Raw genomic sequence first — 18,798 nt, 5'->3', positions numbered from 1 at the left:
GAGGCAGGACTGTCTTAATATGTCTGGCTCAACTTTTCTCCAGGGTGTCCATAGCTCCCAAGAAGCGCAATCCCAGACTTACTAAACCAATCAAATGGAAGGAAGGGTCTCCAAAGAAAGAAAAGTCAACACTTCCCTTGGCAAACCAGCTGTAGTGGGATGGGAATCAGCTGTGTTAAAGACCATGTCACTCTCAAAGGATGGTCAAAAAGACATTCTCAAATCAATAAGGGTGCCATTGTCTGCCCTTTGCTTGCCTTTGCAGTGCTTCTATATCCACCTTCTTGGACCCTTGGTTCAAGCCAGACCTTTCATTTGACTCAACTAAAACATCATCTCCCATGTAAAATGTCCATAGATTCTACTTAAATATTATGCTAAGGCTCCTGCCTCTGCCTCTCTATTACTTGCACATCACAATATTATTGTTAAGTGTTTAAATTGTTATTTTTAGAAAGTAATCACAAATCCATCATAGAACTAGGTTTTGTGCAAGAATTAGTCATTTTATATTCACAATCCTACATCTAACTCAATAATTATAAACATTTAGCTGTATTCCCCATATTTTATTTTTCCTTTGCATGTTTATATAGTTTTGATCACAGTGAACAATTGTTATTGTAGTTTTCAATTATTTGGGGATTTTTCAGGTTACTTCATAATCTTTGATATCATCTTGTAATCACTACATTACATTCCACCAAGGAAATGTTTTTAATTTACTTAAGCATGCCTCCACTGAGGGACATGCAGAGCATTCCCTATTTTGGGCTATTATAAATAGAACTAAAATGAATAATTTCTATGCATATGGATTTTTCCATATTTGGAAATATTTCCCAAAATTAGATTCCCAGAAGTTGTATCACTGGATTAAAAGGAATGAGCACTGTGATGACTTTGGATACACATTGTCAGGTAATTTTTGACAAGAATATAGATTTGCATAAATATCCATTTGCATCTCATTTTCTAAGCAACTCAGTCTGTCTTTTCTCAGTAATGTGTCTTATCACTCTAGCTACCTGCTGTTATTTCCTTATTGTCTATATAGAACTGCCTATAGAAAATCTATTGTATAGGAACACAAATTGACCACAGATAACGAAAACATCAGTCCTTGGTACAGGATTCCCTGAAACAGTTGTGTATCATGCCTACTTTGGGGTCTATTTTCTCTTTAGGGAACTTTCTCATGAATGGGAGAAGACAGAGGGTATCCTCTAGGTAATAGGCAAAAGGAACAACAGCACAGTTATCTCAGGGTAGTGTAACATCCCCTCCATTTAACACTGGAAAAATCTGTATGGTTCATTTTGTTGTTTTAGTGTCTGTTGTATTTTAGTTATGGAAAGGTATAAGCCATCAGTCATCATAAAAATGACCTATCTAAAGTAAAAATCAAAATCAACAAGCAACTATAAACCAGAGACATACTATGGGGGGTAGGGGGAGGGAAGGAAGGATTAGGGTCAAAATAAGAGTTGGGGGGGATTGTATGGGGACTATAACCGAGATGAAAAGGCATACATTGTGCAAAAATGAAAAATGATGTAAAAAATATATAAAATAAAAACATAAAAATAAAATAAAATGACCTACATGTTGGTGTATTTAACTATGCATTTTGGTTTCAAACATTTACGGAGCTTCTGTACACGATGCTTTGTCTGTCTGTTGATGTCAGGCTCAGAGATGGCCTCTGCCCATAAAAAGCCACATCGAGTAAGGGAGAGGACTACACAGAGACAAGGTGACAAGACAGAGGATTGATGCAATGAAGCACACAGTCCAGGGACTTGAGGTGGCTTCACACAGACGCCACCAGCTGGGCTGCATCTGGAGATGAGTGGGAGTCAGCAAGCAGAAAAGGGTGTTCCAGGTAGCAGCAGCAACACAGGCCAAAGCAGAGAATGGTGAAAGCTAGTAGTTTATAGCAGCAAGGATACCCGCCCTCTTTTCCACCTCTTCCTTCTTGGTCTGTTTGCTAATTATGGCCTTCATGAGTTTCAGCAAGACAGGAATCTCTAAGGATCCCTGAAGATTCCTAAAACTTGCTCTATTATTGCCATTCATTCCCATAAAAAGGCAGCAAAGATGGAAAACCCCCAAAAACCAAGATAAAGAGAATGATTTAAAGTGCCTGTATTCCATTCAGATGTATTTAAGTATGTTCTTAAAGTCTTATGAAGACAATGCTGTTAATAAAATCAATTTCAATCTCAGTTATTTTGGAATCAAGCGTTCTCTGCTTGGTCTCTAATTTGAGTGGAGATATTTACATATAAAGGATGGAAATTGTACATCAAAGCTCAGGTCTAGTTTCTATCTGAGCTTGATGTTGTCATATGGTTAGTGTTTTGTTGGCAACATTAATATTAAAGGATTTTTTTTAAGATAACGTTTACTTATTTTTGCTCTAAAAGGGAAAATGTCAAAGTTATAAAGCTCAAGGTTTCAACTGTACTCACAACTACAATTGTCATGTTTGAAAATGATATGAAAAGTGCGACAACTCTCAGCATCCCTGGTTCATTGCCTGCTACATTCAGGAGTATCCTTATCCTCTTCTCTTTACGAATGGCTTCTGATAGTCCCTTCAATTCCCATGGAAAGAAAGGAAGGAGATTATGATAGTTTGCCTCCAAAGATGGTCCCCAAGGGGCCATATCTCCTGCCACACACTTTATCTGGGTTGTCCTGCAAATCCAGTAGAAGGTGGATGCTTGACTTCCAAGACTATATCAAAAGAAGCCTTGGAGCATCAACCTTGATCTCGTGAAAGCTTTAACTTCAGAACCTAGCCACCAGACTGGGAGAGGCCACATGCCACATGGAGAGGACACAGGCAGGAGCCCACCTGAGGTCAACTGCCAGCCAGATGAGGAGCCATCTTGGATATCTAGCTCAGTGGAATTTACAGATGACCCCAAACAGCTGCCATTTGAGATCTAGAGCATGAGAGACCCCAGTGAGAACCACCCAGCTAAGTCCATTGAATCCACAGACATGTGGCTTATGATGAAGCAAGATATAACAAGAAGATAAACATCAAAGGAAGAAAAGGAAAACATGAAGTGAAGAGGAACTTGAGAGATGAGATTGAAATTTGTGGCCCAACTGAGTTTTTTTTTTTAACTGACTGTAGTTACTGTTTCTTATCCCCTTTCCCTACTGATTACCTGAAAATAATCAAGGAACAAAAGTATACATTTTCTGAAAATATATACTAAAGTAAAAAGCTCCATTTCATATGTCCATGTATTTTTCTTCATTTTCCCCAAGGTTGTTTTTAGCTGGAGAAAACAGAAGCAAAATCTTCTGAAACAGAGCAAAATTAGCCTTTCTCCACCAATATCCTAAATGCAGTCAACAACTAAGTACATTGATATGGACAAGGCACCAGCATTTCCTGCCCTTCCATTTTAACTATGAAATTGGCATGACATAAAAATGCAATCATTTTTCTTTTCCATGGTAATGTCTTTCATTCTTATGTTTGATAATTAAACAACAACTCTCCTGCACAATATATGACAGACCAATGACAGGCAGTTACTTGCTCTGTCAGTATCCAGTCTCCATGTGTTCCTTGTTGATGCCCTCCATTTTGTTTGTAAATTTAATGTGTCAGCTAAATACCCAACTTTTTGAGACTTGAAATTGGCACAACCTTGTGACACTATAATAGCCATTAAACATAAAAGCAAAATTTTGGGGGGAAGTTCTGATTAAACTTTTGCTATCCTGATAAAGAGGAACAGTTATGACCAGCATCACCACTTCATATTTCCTTCCTAGAATATGGATGTGATGCCTGCAGTCAGCAGCAGCCATTTTGCAACCATGAGGCAAGAGCATCGTGCTAATACATTGAAAATCACAACAAATGTACAAAAGACTTTTGCTGGAATTTCCAACAAAGTCTAGAAGAAAGAAAGTCTAGATATTCCATTCTAGATTTGTCTCTTCTAGATTCATCATATGAGAAAAATCAGCCATCAATTCAGTTTTCCATTACCTGCAGCCAAATGCATTGCTAGGTATTCATTAAAACCTAATAAATTCTCATAAGTTTGAGCTCAAATATAATTTTTTGCAGACTATGTTATGGCTCACATGGTTGATGATGAGGTACATTTTTGCCATTTCAACCATTCATTTAGATAGTGTCATAATGATAATGAGAACTTGTGCTTTAAATAGCATTTGCCACAAAGAGCCAACTACTCAGACTGACAATCAAATAGACATCAGATTAAAAAGCATCAGACTTTCAAAAGCACAGTGCTTATTAAGGAAAGTATCACAGTGATTTGTGGGAGGTTTTTTTTTTTTTTGCTTGCTTGTTGTATAATGGCAATAATATCCCTGCTTTTGAAATATACTTGCAGAAACAACTGTTGTGGTTATCAAATATCTCAGTTTTGCTTTAGTATTTAATCACCCACAAAACCCCACTTATTGTCTCTCTACTCCTCCATGGTTATCAGAATCCCATAATTAAGGCATAATGAAAGTAAACAGTGTCACAGAAAACTAGATGGCTTTAAAAGGAGAGTAGCTAAGGCAAGACAAATGTTCCTAAAGATAGCAGTAGAGCCAAGTGCTAAGGAGTTCTGTTTGTGTGTGTGTGTGTGTGTGTGTGTGTGTGTTGGTTAGTAGTGATTAAAAAGAATCACCATCTAAGTGAAGTATTTAGGGAACAAATTGCCTCTTGATGGATGATAAGTTAATTTGGAGAATTTATATTATAATTAAGCAATAGTGTCTGTACATGATACCTACACAAATACCTCAAACCCCAGGTAAAAGGAAGTCTACTAGTCTCTGAAAAGCTAACAACGAGGGTGACCGATATCTCATCCTCTCCTCAGCTGTTTACCTTAATCACTTTCACAATAATTTGTTATGCAAAATAAGACACATAAAAATAAAAGAAAACCCATGATTTAAAAAGTCAAAATAGGGCATCTCCTGGTGGCACAGCAGTTGAGCGCTGGGCTGTGAGGCTGCCAGCAGCCTTTGCAGCGCCGGTTCGTTCCCCGGCCGCCGGCGAGGGTCCCACAAAAAAATAAATAAACAAAAATTAAAAAATAAAATAAAAAGTCAAAATAAAAAATACACTGAAGGAAACTAGGGGGGTGTGCCAGGCACTGTAACTGGGCACTACATTTAGATGAAAGATGGCTGGTAGCTAAGGCAAAAGAGAAACCCTTTGATTTATATTGCTTAAATTGTTAAAAAGCAGCACATAAATAAAATAGGAGGGATACTTTGTCCTAGCAGGAAATGCTTTTGGTAATTTATGACACAAGAAATATTGAGGTTCTCACTAGTCCTTATCATTTTCTTATGGAACACAACACAATATATTGTCCAATTTTTTTAAAATACATCTAGATACATATCTTGAATGTTTGTTTTTCTAAATAACCTGTAATCCCAATGATGAGGGAGGGATTATTTCTGTTCTGTGTACTTCCAGAGCTTGGCTCAGTTTCTGACCCACTTTAGGTGCTCAATCAATATTTATTAAATGAATGAACTATTTTGTCAAAGATAAAAGTTGAGGCCCACAAACCACCCTCCCCAAGCCCCAAGGAAGAATGCTCGTGTATGGGCAGAAAGGAGGCACATCAACACATCTGCTCAGCGCACTGCAATGACCATGGCAACCTGGTCAGGGAAAAATCTGTATTCCTACAATGGAACCTGATTTAGAAACTAAAATCACTAACTGGAGCCATGCAGATCAAGAAATATTATGTGGGGACAAAAGCAAACTGCAGAAAAGGCTGACAGGATAGTTCTCATACCATTTTTTTAAAAGATTTATTTATTTATGCATACAAGAACTGGGGTACAGCCAGAGGTGCAGGGGGGCAGGTGAAGTGAGAGGATTCACCAAAGACAGAGTGGGGAGCAGAACAGGCGGATTGACTGAAATACACTGCTGAGGAGAGCAGCGTGAGAGTCAGGAGAGGTCTGCTGCACCGTGTGGGTAGCTCCCTGGGTGGGGATCGAACTCGTGCTGCAGTAGCTGCAGCAAGATTTGTAGTGCTGTGACTTAAGCCCTTGAACCACCAGGGAGGCCCTCATACCATTTTTAAATATGCAAAAGAACACTATATAAATTGTTTCAAAGCCTGCCTGGTACAAAAACACCCAATTTAAGATACTGGTTGTCTTCAGAGACAGAGAAAATGGGATCCAGGAGGGCTCACACAGGGTTTCAATCACACACGCGCGACACTCACACACACTTTTTGTATGCTTGGAGTATTTCATGAAAAAAAAAAAAAAAAAAAGACATTCTGGGAAACTGTCACAGACCAGGGGAGACATAGAAACATAATGGCTGAGTGTAATATGGTCATCTGAATGAGATCCTGGAACAGGAAAAGGACATTAGGTAAAAACTATGGGGAAAAATGGACTTTAGTTGATAACAATATACTAATATTGTTTCATTAGTTGTAATAAATGTAGTATTCTAATGCAAGACATTAATAATAGGGGAGACTGGATACAGGATATATGTGCCTTTGCTGAATTATCATCATAGTCCTTCCATAAATCTACAACAATTATAAAATAAGTCTGTTTCAAAAGAAGTAAACAATACCAAGACATTCTTCAAATGGATCTTTCTTATGGCAAGCCTTCAAAAAAGACACATGTTCTTACAAACCACTAAGTTTAATAAAGACCACCCTGTAGGGGACAATGAGATATTAGGGTCCATGGGTAGGTTGAGGGGGGGCGGTGTTCATGATCCAACTTATAGAAAAAAAACTTAGAGTACCTTCCCCAGATTGCTGCATTTCCCTCAAAGATCAGAAGTCTCAAGTGCGCCTTCTATGAGAGCTGGAGGGCAGTCAAACTGACCTCATTCCCATAAAGTGAGTTCATCTGAGAACAGAGGCCTCCAGCAAACTGCTTAATAACAAGCTTGGCCTCCCTCCACTCTGAGCTCCTCCTCTCCAGGCAGCTTCTCTGTCCTGCTTGCTTAGGCCATTTTCATCGTCAAGTGCAGCCAAACTGTTTACATCCTCTTTAAATAAAATACGAGTAAAAAAGATGCCACAGCAGATACAGTTATACCTATGGTTTCCTATATATTTAAAGGGATTGCATGCTCAAAGCCAGCCTCAGATGAGGAAAGTCACAGAGATCTCCAGCCAAGGGGGAGCTGGGAGCTCTGCTCCATGGCCTCCTCACATAAGGTGTCAAGCTAGGTGCAGGGAGGTGCAGCAATCTGGTGAAGGCCCTTTTCCATATGCCCCTCACAGGCTAAGGGCACAGAATGCCCTCCTTGTGTGAATAAGGAAAAATGTGGCCTCAGCAGTGACCGGCATCCTCTCAGGGAGGGAATCACCCAAGCACTGCTTACTGGGGAGGATGTCAGCGAGGGGGAGGGCCAGCACAGCAAGGAGGATGGCCCAAGGGCTCTGTGTAAGAGTAGGTGAAAGAGAGAGATCGGCCAGGAATGTGAGAGACAAAGGGCAGACTCTGGCTGGGGAAGTCCCCTCCTGTGGCTGGAGGGCCTGTGAGAGCCGGTGTGGACATTACTGTCTTCTGCTCTATAAACACTGGACACTCCTTCTCCCTCCATCTTCAGTGAAATCCACCACATTCAAAATAATATAAGAGGGTCCATTTAGTAGAAATCACTGAAGCAGGACTAGAAACGTGGGCAATCCGGGAGGAGGGAGGAAATTCACGGAGAGTGGAAACAGAGGCGTGAGCCAAACCTGTGCAGACCCTAATGGCATAGATGACAGATGCCAGCAAGGCCACACTGGGCCCGCTAGGGCTCTGGCCCACCAAGTACACAGCATGGAGTTCTCGAAAAAGAGAACAGTGGGGACAGTGCTACTTTCTCTTTAGTCTTCTCCAAGAAGACCTGCTTTTTCACTGGTCCGTGAGTGGATTTGACCATTTAAAGGAGAGCTGCCTATAAAAAATAACTTTGCCAACAAGGACCTACAGTGTGAAAGAACTATGAAGGTACCTTAAGAAATACAAAGGGATGCAGATTCTCCATCTAGCTACTAACGAAGGGTTTAAATAAATAAATATGTATAAATGTATGTGTATGTGTGTGTGTGTATTTGACCTCCCCCCCAAATTGCTGTATTTCCCTCAAAGTTCAGACAGTTCAAGTACACCTTCCCATGTTTATTGCAGTGCTACAAATTGGGTGGGGGCACTATGGTGAGGGTATCCAAATATTAGCTCAATTAAATATATATATATATATGTATGGCGTGAAGTGAGAAAAAAGTGGAATCAAGACAGATAGAACCTAGAAGCAGCTAGAAGAGCCAGTGAAAGAGGCTAAGGGAAACTGCCAGACCTTGAGCTGCAGAAACAGAAGATACTGGTATCACATTTTCTGAGGAAGGGGGGTAGGTTCTATGAGGGCATTCTCAACAGTGTCAAAAGTCACATAGAGCTTAATATGAAGTTTGAGAAGTATTCATCATATTTTACCAGCAGGAAGTTATTGATCAACTTGCCAAAGCGTTTACTGGCCAAAGATATTTGTATTAGTTATTGACTCCACAAGGACAGCAGGCTGTCCTGTCCCCATGAAAAAAGGATGTTCTTTTCCTAATTGGGACAAAGGTACCAAATGTGCCTATAAAGAATCTTGTACTTTTTGTGGAGTGGAAGGGGCAAAATTGCAGTACATGGAGTTGAACATAAGAGAAACATAAAGAGAAAGAGGGTATGCCCAGGGTCCAAGCTTAGCCCTTTTGCTAAGCAACTTAAAACTGACATGAAGAAGGATTTTCACCATGAAGAAATGAACTGTATGGGAGATGGTAAGGAGAACAAATGGAGAGGGGAAAGCAGAAGGAACTGTGGTCCAGTCCTTATGGAAAGAAGTATGAAGGAGTCTCAAAAAATTAAAAATGGATCTACCCTTTGACCCCATAATTTTACTCCTAGGCATCTATCCCCAAAACCCAAAAACACTAATTGTTTATTGCAGTGCTATTTATTAAATTATGGAAACAACCGAAATGTCCTAGAAGAGATGAGTCGATCGGGAAGATGTGGTCTAGATACGCAATGGAATACTACTCAGCAATCAAAAAGGATAAACTTACGCCATTTGTGGCAACATGGATGGATCTGGAAGGGATTATGTAAAATAAATAAGGATAAAGTCAAATATCAGATGGTGTCACTAATATGTGGATTAAAAAGTAACTAAATTAAGAGAACTATAAATACTAGCTTAAAAACTAAATAGTTAAAAACCTTGATAGCTAAAAACCATGATAGCTGACTACAGAACTGATGCAACAAGAAAAAGAGTAAGGGAAGCACAAGGTACTGAGGTGGTGGACTATGGGTGAGCTGGTGGTGGGTGCACTGCAATAATACATCATGAGGGAATCCAAATATTACCTCAATTAAAAACTGAAATAATAAATAAATAGATAGATAGATAGATAGATAAATAAATAAATAAATAAATAGAAGGAACTGTGGTAGAATATGTGTTCTGACTTTTGCTGCTAATGAAACCTACCTGTTCATTCCATTAATTCTTAGGTTTGAAGAACTGCACATCATTTTCAAAGTTGTTTCACATCACATTTAATTCTTTTTTTTTTTTAGCAATCTGTCTTTTTTGTTTTTTAAGATTTATTTATTTATTTAGACAAGTACTGGGTACAGTCAGAAGCGTGGGAGGGAGAGAGAATTCACCAGAGCCAGAGGGGAGAGCAGAGTAGGCAGAAAGACCGAAGTACACTGCTGAGGGGAGCAGCGGGTGGCAGGAGAGGTCTGCACACCATGTGGGACCCTCACCCGGTGGCCGGGGATTGAACCGGTGCCGCAGAGGCTGCAGGCTGCTTCGCAACCCAGCGCTCAACCGCTGCACCACCAGGGAGGCCCACATTTGATTCTTAACACATTGGGAGCTAGGTCATGCTGCATTCTGATTCCCCCTCCACACATGAGGATCCTAATATGCAAAAAAATTCAATTATAAGCCATGGAGCCAGAGAATGTATGTTGAAATGGACAAAGGATAGGCCTTACCTGCAAATTCAGTTGCCCATCCTAGCACTGTCACTTAGAAGTTGCATCGTGCCACTGAGCCTCTGTTTGCACAACTGTTAAATGGAACATATAATATCTGCCTTATAGAGACATAAAGATGAATCGAGAAAAGATGTGCAAATATCTAGGACAGCTCCAAGCACAATCAACACACAAAAACTCTTTCCCACACAGAGCTCATATTTAGATTATCCAGCTCCAGATTGATAGTTAAAACGAGAGGACTGCTATGGTCATTTACTCATTGATTCTCAAATCTATGTAAACTTTTGATTAGTGAGAACTCGGAGAGTTGCTTTGTAGAAATTAAGTTCCTAAAGAATGTTACTGCTAAAAAAATTTTGTGTTATATTTTTCCATTTACATGCCCCATGAAAGTCCCAGTTAACTTTAAAGTTTTCAATCTCCTTTGCATCAACCCTCTTGGAAGCTGGAGCCCCAGCGTGTGGATAATGTTTAGTGAAGGCAGGGGGAAGGGCTGTCCCATCAGACCTGAGAGGCTTGCACCCAAGTGGAATTGAGAGTTGGTAACAAGCAGGAAGAGCTCCAGGCTTAGCCAGGGGAAGACGCTGGGGAAAAGGATGAGAATTTTTCTCCTCATTCTGCTTTGCACTTGGGAAGGAGTTATCCCTTCAAAGAACAAAAAGCAATAGCATATGAAAAAATACATAAAACAATTCAATTATCTAGCTCTAATAAATATTTTTTCCCACTAAACCATTTTCATCAGCGGATCAAGAAACAGGGTCAAGGAAGTAGCTTTTAAACTCAACAGAGATTTCTTAGCTAAGGAAAAAAAATTGGATAGAGCCGATGATCCTCATATCCCCAACAGGAAAGACAGAGCATAGAATGATTAACCCAGTTTTGATCATCAGGAAACTAATACACAATGTGTAGAATACAAGCAGAGGTCATGTGATGCTGGCCTAATTCTTTTAGCAATATTTATTTAAATGTGCACAAGCAGGTCACAGCAGTATTAAGTGTTGTTCCAGCTGTGTGTGCTTATTTTCCACCCTTTGTGATACTACGCCAGAAAATTAGGAAGGTTTCCCCCATGCTTGCTGGAAGCGACCTCATTGGGTTACGTAGGTGACAGCCATACACAGGAGGGAGTGAGTCTCAACATTCCATCCTGCTTTCATTTCCTGAACACTTTCTATGTGGCAGGCACTGTATTGGACTCCAGGAATTCAATGGTGAACCAGTCAAGATTCCTTTTCTCCTGGTGGAAATAATTCTAATTGGGACAACCATAAATAGAATTACTAGAATAACTACTTATTAGACTAGAATCCAAGACTAGAATAACTTCAGAGAATGGTAAATGCAATGAGGATAATACAAAAGTACAATGAGATCATGTCCCTAGAAATGTGGCTGAAGTTACTTTAGACAGGATGGCCAGGGAAGGTCCCCCTGGGAACAATGAGAAGATGACATCCTTCCTAAGATCTGTGGAGCAGGAGTGTTCTAGTAGAGGGGACAGGGTGTTCAGAAGCCTTCGGGCAGGAATGTGCTCTCTGGGGAACAGAACAGAGTGAGCAAAGGGCAAATTGGCCTGAGATAAGGTGGGGATCACAGGCAGGGGCGAGTGGTGATCTTATTGGCACATGATAAAAATACAGTGGGAAATCACTCGAGTGTTTTTAAGAGAGAGAATGAACTAGTCCTATTTAAACCTCCAAAGAGAACTCTGGCTGAGGTCAAGACAAGGGGTGGGGGGCATGAAGGGAGTAGAGAAACCTTACAGTTCATGACTGTAAGTGAGATGCCCCATTCTCTCTTTGCAGCATGTCAATGAACCATTCCAAATGAAGTCCCACTTCAGTTTTGCCAAAGAGAGCGGAGCCTTAATAGGAATGCAGGGATCTGTGGTGAATGTTGAGCCGAGATAACCTCAGCTCAGCCAGCCACTAGCACAGGAGAGAACCTGCAGAATCAAGATGCTGGTCACTCAGAAAAACCTTTATGTGATGATGGGAAACAGAAGCACATGGCAGCTGGCAGATCCATCTTTGATTCAAATGAATGGCCCCCAAATTGATTTCTTCCAAACAAAATTGAGCTCCAGAGATCAGTGATGAGCAAAGCATGCCATTTCTTCCCAGTAAGACATCCTCCTGACCCCTGAGATTCTTCTTGGTCATTTGCATCCACTGGTCATCACACTGCTCCCTGGATATAAATCTCCACTTGTCCTTGTATTCAGAGTTGGACCTTCTCTCTCCTCTACTTAAATGCCTGATTGTAGTAATCTCCCTAGAATAAAATCCCCCTTATCATCTTTACCAAGTATCTGAATATTTTTTTCTACAAAGGCTCCCTAAGGATGACAGTTAGAAATACAAAACAATAGGGAACACCAGAAACTTAAAAAATCCAAAATTTATAGTAGATAAGTTCACCCGTGCAATTTATTGCAAAGGTTCTTGGATGATCAGATTGTTGATAATCAGGAGAAACTATTATCATTGGTCCACAGTGGGTTTACAAAAAATAGTTTTAATACTATATTGAAGAGCCACAAACTTTAAAATAAACTCCAAAATAAGAACATTAGCAATATTTACTTGGGTGCTCACATCACCCTTGCTATAATCACTATCATGAATTTTTGTCCATTTAATTCTTTCTTTAAAAACAAATGTGTTACATTGAACTTTGCATGTTTCTGAATTTCATGAAAAAGATGTCATCATACTTATTGTATTCTTCTGGACCATCCTTTTCACTTATAACAATTATTGAGATTTATCCATGCTGACTATATCTATGAGTTATTCATGCTTCACTACTTCATAATATTCCAGCGCATTCCCTATCTTTTGTAAAATGTGTGTCATTTTATGTGATGAAGGAAACAAAAATACTCAGAACAAAATATTCCAACTCTTCCTAATTCAGTATTTTATAATTGTAGTCCTAAGGACACATGGTGGTAAACATTGCAAGGAAAGTGCATAGGGGGCTGGGTATTTAGCAGTCAGGACATTAACTGGGGTCTTGTCCATTAGCTACAAATACTCAGACACTATTTAGTTTACTGATTAGAATCTGAATCAAGAAAAAAACTTTCATTTTTAACTTCCAGGTTAAATCTTACATTTAGTATAAATACATATACTTTTAAGAACCAGTTCACCAATTTATTTTTTCTGTTATTTAATTGCAAAGGGACCAGTCAACTTCAGATATGTCAGACAAACCTTGAAACAACCCCCCAAAATTTCCTGGTTAGCATTTCAGGTGGATCTTTGTGGGGAGGAATAACGGGGTGAGGTGAGTTCATAATTGGAACCAGAAAAATGGGAAGTCTAAAGAATTGATACCCCATTAAAAAACATAGCTCAAGACATGGAAAGTTCCTCTGTGCAGGGCTCAGGGAAGAACTAAGAATGCGCACAACGATGAATGCAGTGGGATTTTAGAGAAGGTGCAGGAGACAAGAAGAAAAATACAAGGCCTCAATAAGGAGCAAAATATCCTTGGGGACCGTTTTAAGGTTGCAAAGTAGGTATGCCGAGGCTGAAGTCAATGCCGTACTGCTTATTTTTGCCGCTCAAGGGTCAGACATGAATGCCGAAGGAAGAACACCAATACGCAGGCTGTCATCAATTAAAATAATAGAGCCCAGCGCTGTAGGAGAAAAAGTCTGATGCCTCCAGACCAAAGATGGCAAGAAACCCCCCCAGCAAATACCTTTGAAATCCACAATGACTGGGAAAACTGCTTTATCTCCCCAGTACCTTAGCAGTGGGGATCACAGATAGAAACTAGTTACCCTGTTGCTTTTCTGGATTCAAACACAGCTTAATTTGAGTCTTTTCTAAGACAGTAGTCATTCAGTGTATTTAATTGCTGAGATTTAAAAAATATCTTTTCGTGTGGGTCTCTAAGGGAAAAAGAGAAGAAATAAACACCACATTCTTGGCATTAGAGCAAGAAAAGGAAGGGGCCGGGGAAGACAAATAGGAGAGAGTCCAAAGAAGCAAAATTTTCTCATTTATTGTGGGACGCAGCAACGATAACAAGCTCTGAATCAGGAAATATCGTTGTAAATGTCATTTTAACCCTTCTCATGCTTATCCGCTTTCTATTAAGCCCAGTCCCACTTTCTATGCTCTTGGAAATAATCTGTGGCTGCTAAAAATGATGACCCAGGTGAGTCTCTGGGCTGGGCCCATCTCACACATGAGCCCTGGCATCACTGCTTCTAGACTGAGGCCAAAGCATCTACAGCCCCTCAGCCCTGGGTTGGAACCTCTGTTTTACCAATTAATACTGATGGAGAGATGCTGGGCAAGTTACCTAACCTCTCTGAGCAGCAATTTCCTCACGCAGTAGTAATGAACTCAGAACCATGTTATCATTGCTTCCTCTCGCAATAAATGAGAAAAGTTTATTGAAATGTGATTAAAATATTCAAGTGGCTCTTGTGTAGAAGACAGTCAATAAATGTTAATTCCTTTCCTTTTTGCTTACTTGATTCCCTCTTTCCACATCTCACTGCTACCAAGTTAATGACTTATTCTACATACATACATAGTCTTATTCTACATACATAGTCTCCACCATGTTCTATAAGGAAGAAGAAAGTTATTCCAAATAAAGCCCACAAAGGTAATCAGCCTCCAATCCTGCCAACAGGGAAGACAGTGCTGCCCGAGATGGTAGACTCCTTATGTGGCTGGTTTTCCCTGGAAACAAATCAGGGGGATTAAGATTAAATATCAATTACACAAACATATGAGCCTTCAGAGAGGCTTTCCAATGGTCAAATATTTTAAAGATTTCACACTTTAGTTGATTAGAGAACAACTTAGGATGAGCTGCCACAATACTGTACTATAAGTTGGTGAAAATTCACATTGGTCTCTTTATTAATATATATGTATATATGCAAGTTTCTGCAGAAAAAAAAAAATCAATCCATGAGTTTTGAACAGATAATCCACAGGCCTGAGAGACTTCAACTGATGTGCTTACCATTGATTGTTAAGACCAATAAAAGCACAGCACACATCCATGAGCTCCCATCAAAATTGTGAGTTCTCTTGAATTGAGAAGGGGATCTATTTTTTGTCAGTGGTGAGGTGAATTACAGGATTTGTGACATTGGGTAATTCGACTCTTTGCTTTTAGGGATGAGGTACCCAAAGCTGAAAATAGTCAAACGGCATCTCAAAGTTGAGTGGCTGTGCTGGGATTTGCAGAAGATCCTTAGCTGCTTAATGCAGAATGTTCCAGTATATTATTAATTCCAAAGCCAGTGAGTTTTTAGGAGGAAAAAAATGTGAAGTTCTGTGCAAAGTGGAATTTCCTCACAGCACTACTGCCACTTCTGATAATGAGAATTTCTGGCAATTCACAACCCTAATGCTTGGAGGCACAAGTACAAATGAACTTCTCTTGTGTCTTCCCACTGCCCCTGTCACTAAGTGCAGGACTGACAGGAAATCTTGTCGGGCCATTTTCCTTATGTGTCACTTCTTTGGCCTTCTAGTCAAGCAACACACAGGCACTCAAACTTTTTTTAAAATAATTTAAGTACCTGCTTAAATTCATTAGAAATGTCTTCAGCAGAGAGTTTGGCAAACGAAATGGTTGGGAATGAATTTGAGAAGAATATGAAATTCAATGCATTTGGCTCATTTTTAGTGAGAGCTGAAAACTCACAACTCTGAGCTGCCTTTCCCAGCAGCTCAGAGGCAACTCTCTCAGGGAGCAGGTTCCTGTGACTCTGTGGTCTCTACAACACCCACACAGTCCCTCTGTAGTCCTGTGCCTTCCTGATTCTCTTCAGCCCCTGGGATGAAATCCTGGTTTTTTTCTGTCAGAGTTTCTCAACCTCATCACCATGAACACTTGAGGTTGGATAACTGTGTGGGAAGGTGTCCTGTGCAGTGAAGGATGTTTAGACACACCTCTGGTCCCCAACCACAAGATGCCAATAGTGTGTCCCAACTGTCATGACTAAAGATGTCTCCAGCCAAGTGTTTCCTGGTGGCAAAACCATCTCTGGCTGGGAAGCCCTGGTCTATGCCAGTTATGGGAATTCTATTCTTTCTTATCACTGATTGGTCTAAGTGTGTCAGTGAATTCTGGCTGTTGAGACCCTATAGATAGGTTTTGAGTCTGGAAAAGGGTTTCTCACAACTAAACAAAAAAGACAAATTGCCTTCCTGATTCTTGAGGACATTTGTATGTCTGTAGGTGCATATCCAGGTGTGGGAACACCTGGAACTGCTATACCCACAATGGGTCCATATGAGGGATTGGCCTGTGGAGAAGCTAAGTAGCCGCTGTTACTGGAGAGAAGCCATTTTTTTACTCTTTTTTTTTTTTTTTTTTTTTTTTTTTTTTTTTATAGAGGCATGCTTTATCTATTTGTTTGCTGGTTTGTTTGTTTTGTTTTTGTTTATACATGCACTGGGTACAGTCAGAAGCGCGGGAGGGTGAGAGAATTCACCAGAGCCAGAGCGGGGAGCAGAGCAGGCAGAAGGACCGAAGTACACTGCTGAGGGGAGCAGCGGGCGGCAGGAGAAGTCTGCACGCCATGTGGGACCCTCCTCCGGTGGCCGGGGAGCAGCCGGGGATCGAACCGGCGCAGCAGAGGCCGCGGGCAGCTTCGCATCCCAGCGCTCAACCGCTGCGCCACCGGGGAGGCCCCATTTTTTTACTCTTAAGTCAATTGGAAGACTTAAGGGGTTTCTAACTTGCAGCAAAAAGCATCCTGATACAATTACCTAGTGCACTGTATATTACAAATATTTATAAAATCAGTATTATCACTCAGGATTAAAGTTCCATGAATCTTAAATTAATGCTTCCCACTGAGACTTCCCTCTGCAGCTACTGGTATGCCTTGCATATCATTATGCTCCAACTCACAAACAAATATCTAAGTTGTAATAAATGAATGGCTATTATTCCAGTTTTCTAGAAAATATTTTAAAGTACACTATACTTTTTAAAAATAATTTGAGGGCCTCCCTGGTGGTGCAAGGAGTTAAGCACCACACTATGAATCAATCCGCAGTCTCTGCAGCATGAGTTTGATTTCAGGCAGGCCAGGGAGGTAACCCACATGGCGCAGCAGACCTCTCCTGACTTGCCTGCTGCTACCCTCAGCAGTGTACTTCAGTCAATCTGTCTATTCTGTTCCCCACTGTCTCTGGTGAATCCTCTCACCCCCCACATCTCTGGCCTGTACCCCAGCTCTTGTATGCATAAATAAATAAATCTTTAAAAAAAAAATTGAAACAAATTGGGCCAAATAAGAACTCGGGCCAAATAAGAATTTGCTTGGGCCAAATAAGAACTTACTATGCTATTTTTTATACTTTCTGTTATGTTTTTAAATGTAAACAAACACAACAAGAAAAAGTAGGTGTTGTAATAACTTTTTAAGGTAAAAGAAAGCTTTAGTGATTTTGAAAGTTCAGTTTTCAGCTCAAAAAGCTTCACCGAGTGATAGACACGTTTTCAGGATAAAGAGGCTGTAGAGATCCGAGCAAGGTTTAATGAAAAGACATCTGGACATATTCTGGAGAAATTTTTTTAAGGACAAATGAAAAAATTTCTTCAATCTTTCTTAAAAACAAAGCAACTAACTTAAAAACAGGAAAGAACCCACCTAACATCAGACTTCTCATCTGTAACACGGGGTGACAATGACACTGTTTATACACATGTAAAAGAAAAGAAGGACAACCCAAGGCCACATGACTGAAAAACATGAGGGGAAAAACATTTTTGGAAACAAACCCTAATACAAACTCTGGCTCTAAGAAAGCATCCTAATCAAATACAAATTAAACAGGAACAAAGCTCTCAGGGGAAAGAGAAAGAGAATATGAATTCAGGCTGAGCAGTACTTTCTATGAAATGAGATTAAATATATGATAATGTAGTTGTTAAAGTACATGACATAAATGTGAGTAGTGATAAGTATAAAAAGCTTTGATTCTTTAAACTATAGAAGTATGCTGCAAAAAAATTTTAAAAATTAAGTCAATAAACCCCAGACTTTTAAAGGAAGAAACTGGGAAAATGCTAAGAACACAAGAGTATTTTAAATGCCCTACATCAATTTGGAAGAGTGTGTGAAGCCTCAGAATGGTAGCAAAGTTTAGTTGGGAAAGGAAGTCTAATATGACCATTAATTTTGGTTTATTTATAAAAAAATATAGTTTGATCTATGGCTGTTATAAACAGGACAATGAACACATGCAAAATGTAATTAATTGAACAAATTACTAAGAGTAAAGAAGATTTTTCAAATTCTCATAAACCTAGTAAAAGTACAGAAGGAGAAAACAGAAAACAAGATATCAAAAAATATAATGGAAGAGGGTGGAAATAAAATGAAAGACATAAGCAGTGACCACAACGGTTAGGTCCAGTTGGAGATACAGATCCAGAGGAGTAATGAAGGGACATCTAAGCAGAATGTTAGGCTGGGACACTGTGGGCTGGGGAGCCATTGGAGGTCTGGGGGAGAGGAATCCTGGTGGAGAAGGACTTGAGAAAGTTTCCATCATCCTTGAGGATTTGAGAGAAACTTGAGAGGATAAAGAAAGACAATGCCCACATGCAACACAGATGCTGATCTCCCATGAACGAGCTGAAAGTCAAATATAATCTAAATACAAACATGAGTGGGGTCTTTCTTAGAGCTTTACAAAATATTTAACCTTCATT

At 39.9% G+C, this 18,798-nt stretch overlaps 1 protein-coding gene across 11 annotated transcripts in view; it reads right to left on the bottom strand.

Moving 5' to 3' along the window:
- RGS6 (regulator of G protein signaling 6) overlaps positions 1–18,798 on the bottom strand; it is a 511,546-nt gene that overhangs the window by 327,264 nt on the left and 165,484 nt on the right. The window lies entirely within an intron of this gene.

The sequence above is a fragment of the Talpa occidentalis genome, unplaced genomic scaffold (genome assembly GCF_014898055.3).
Source record: "Talpa occidentalis isolate TD23 unplaced genomic scaffold, MPIMG_talOcc4v2.1 talOcc4.11, whole genome shotgun sequence".
Lineage (NCBI taxonomy): Eukaryota > Metazoa > Chordata > Mammalia > Eulipotyphla > Talpidae > Talpa > Talpa occidentalis.
This window is presented reverse-complemented; position numbering and strand designations above follow the sequence as displayed.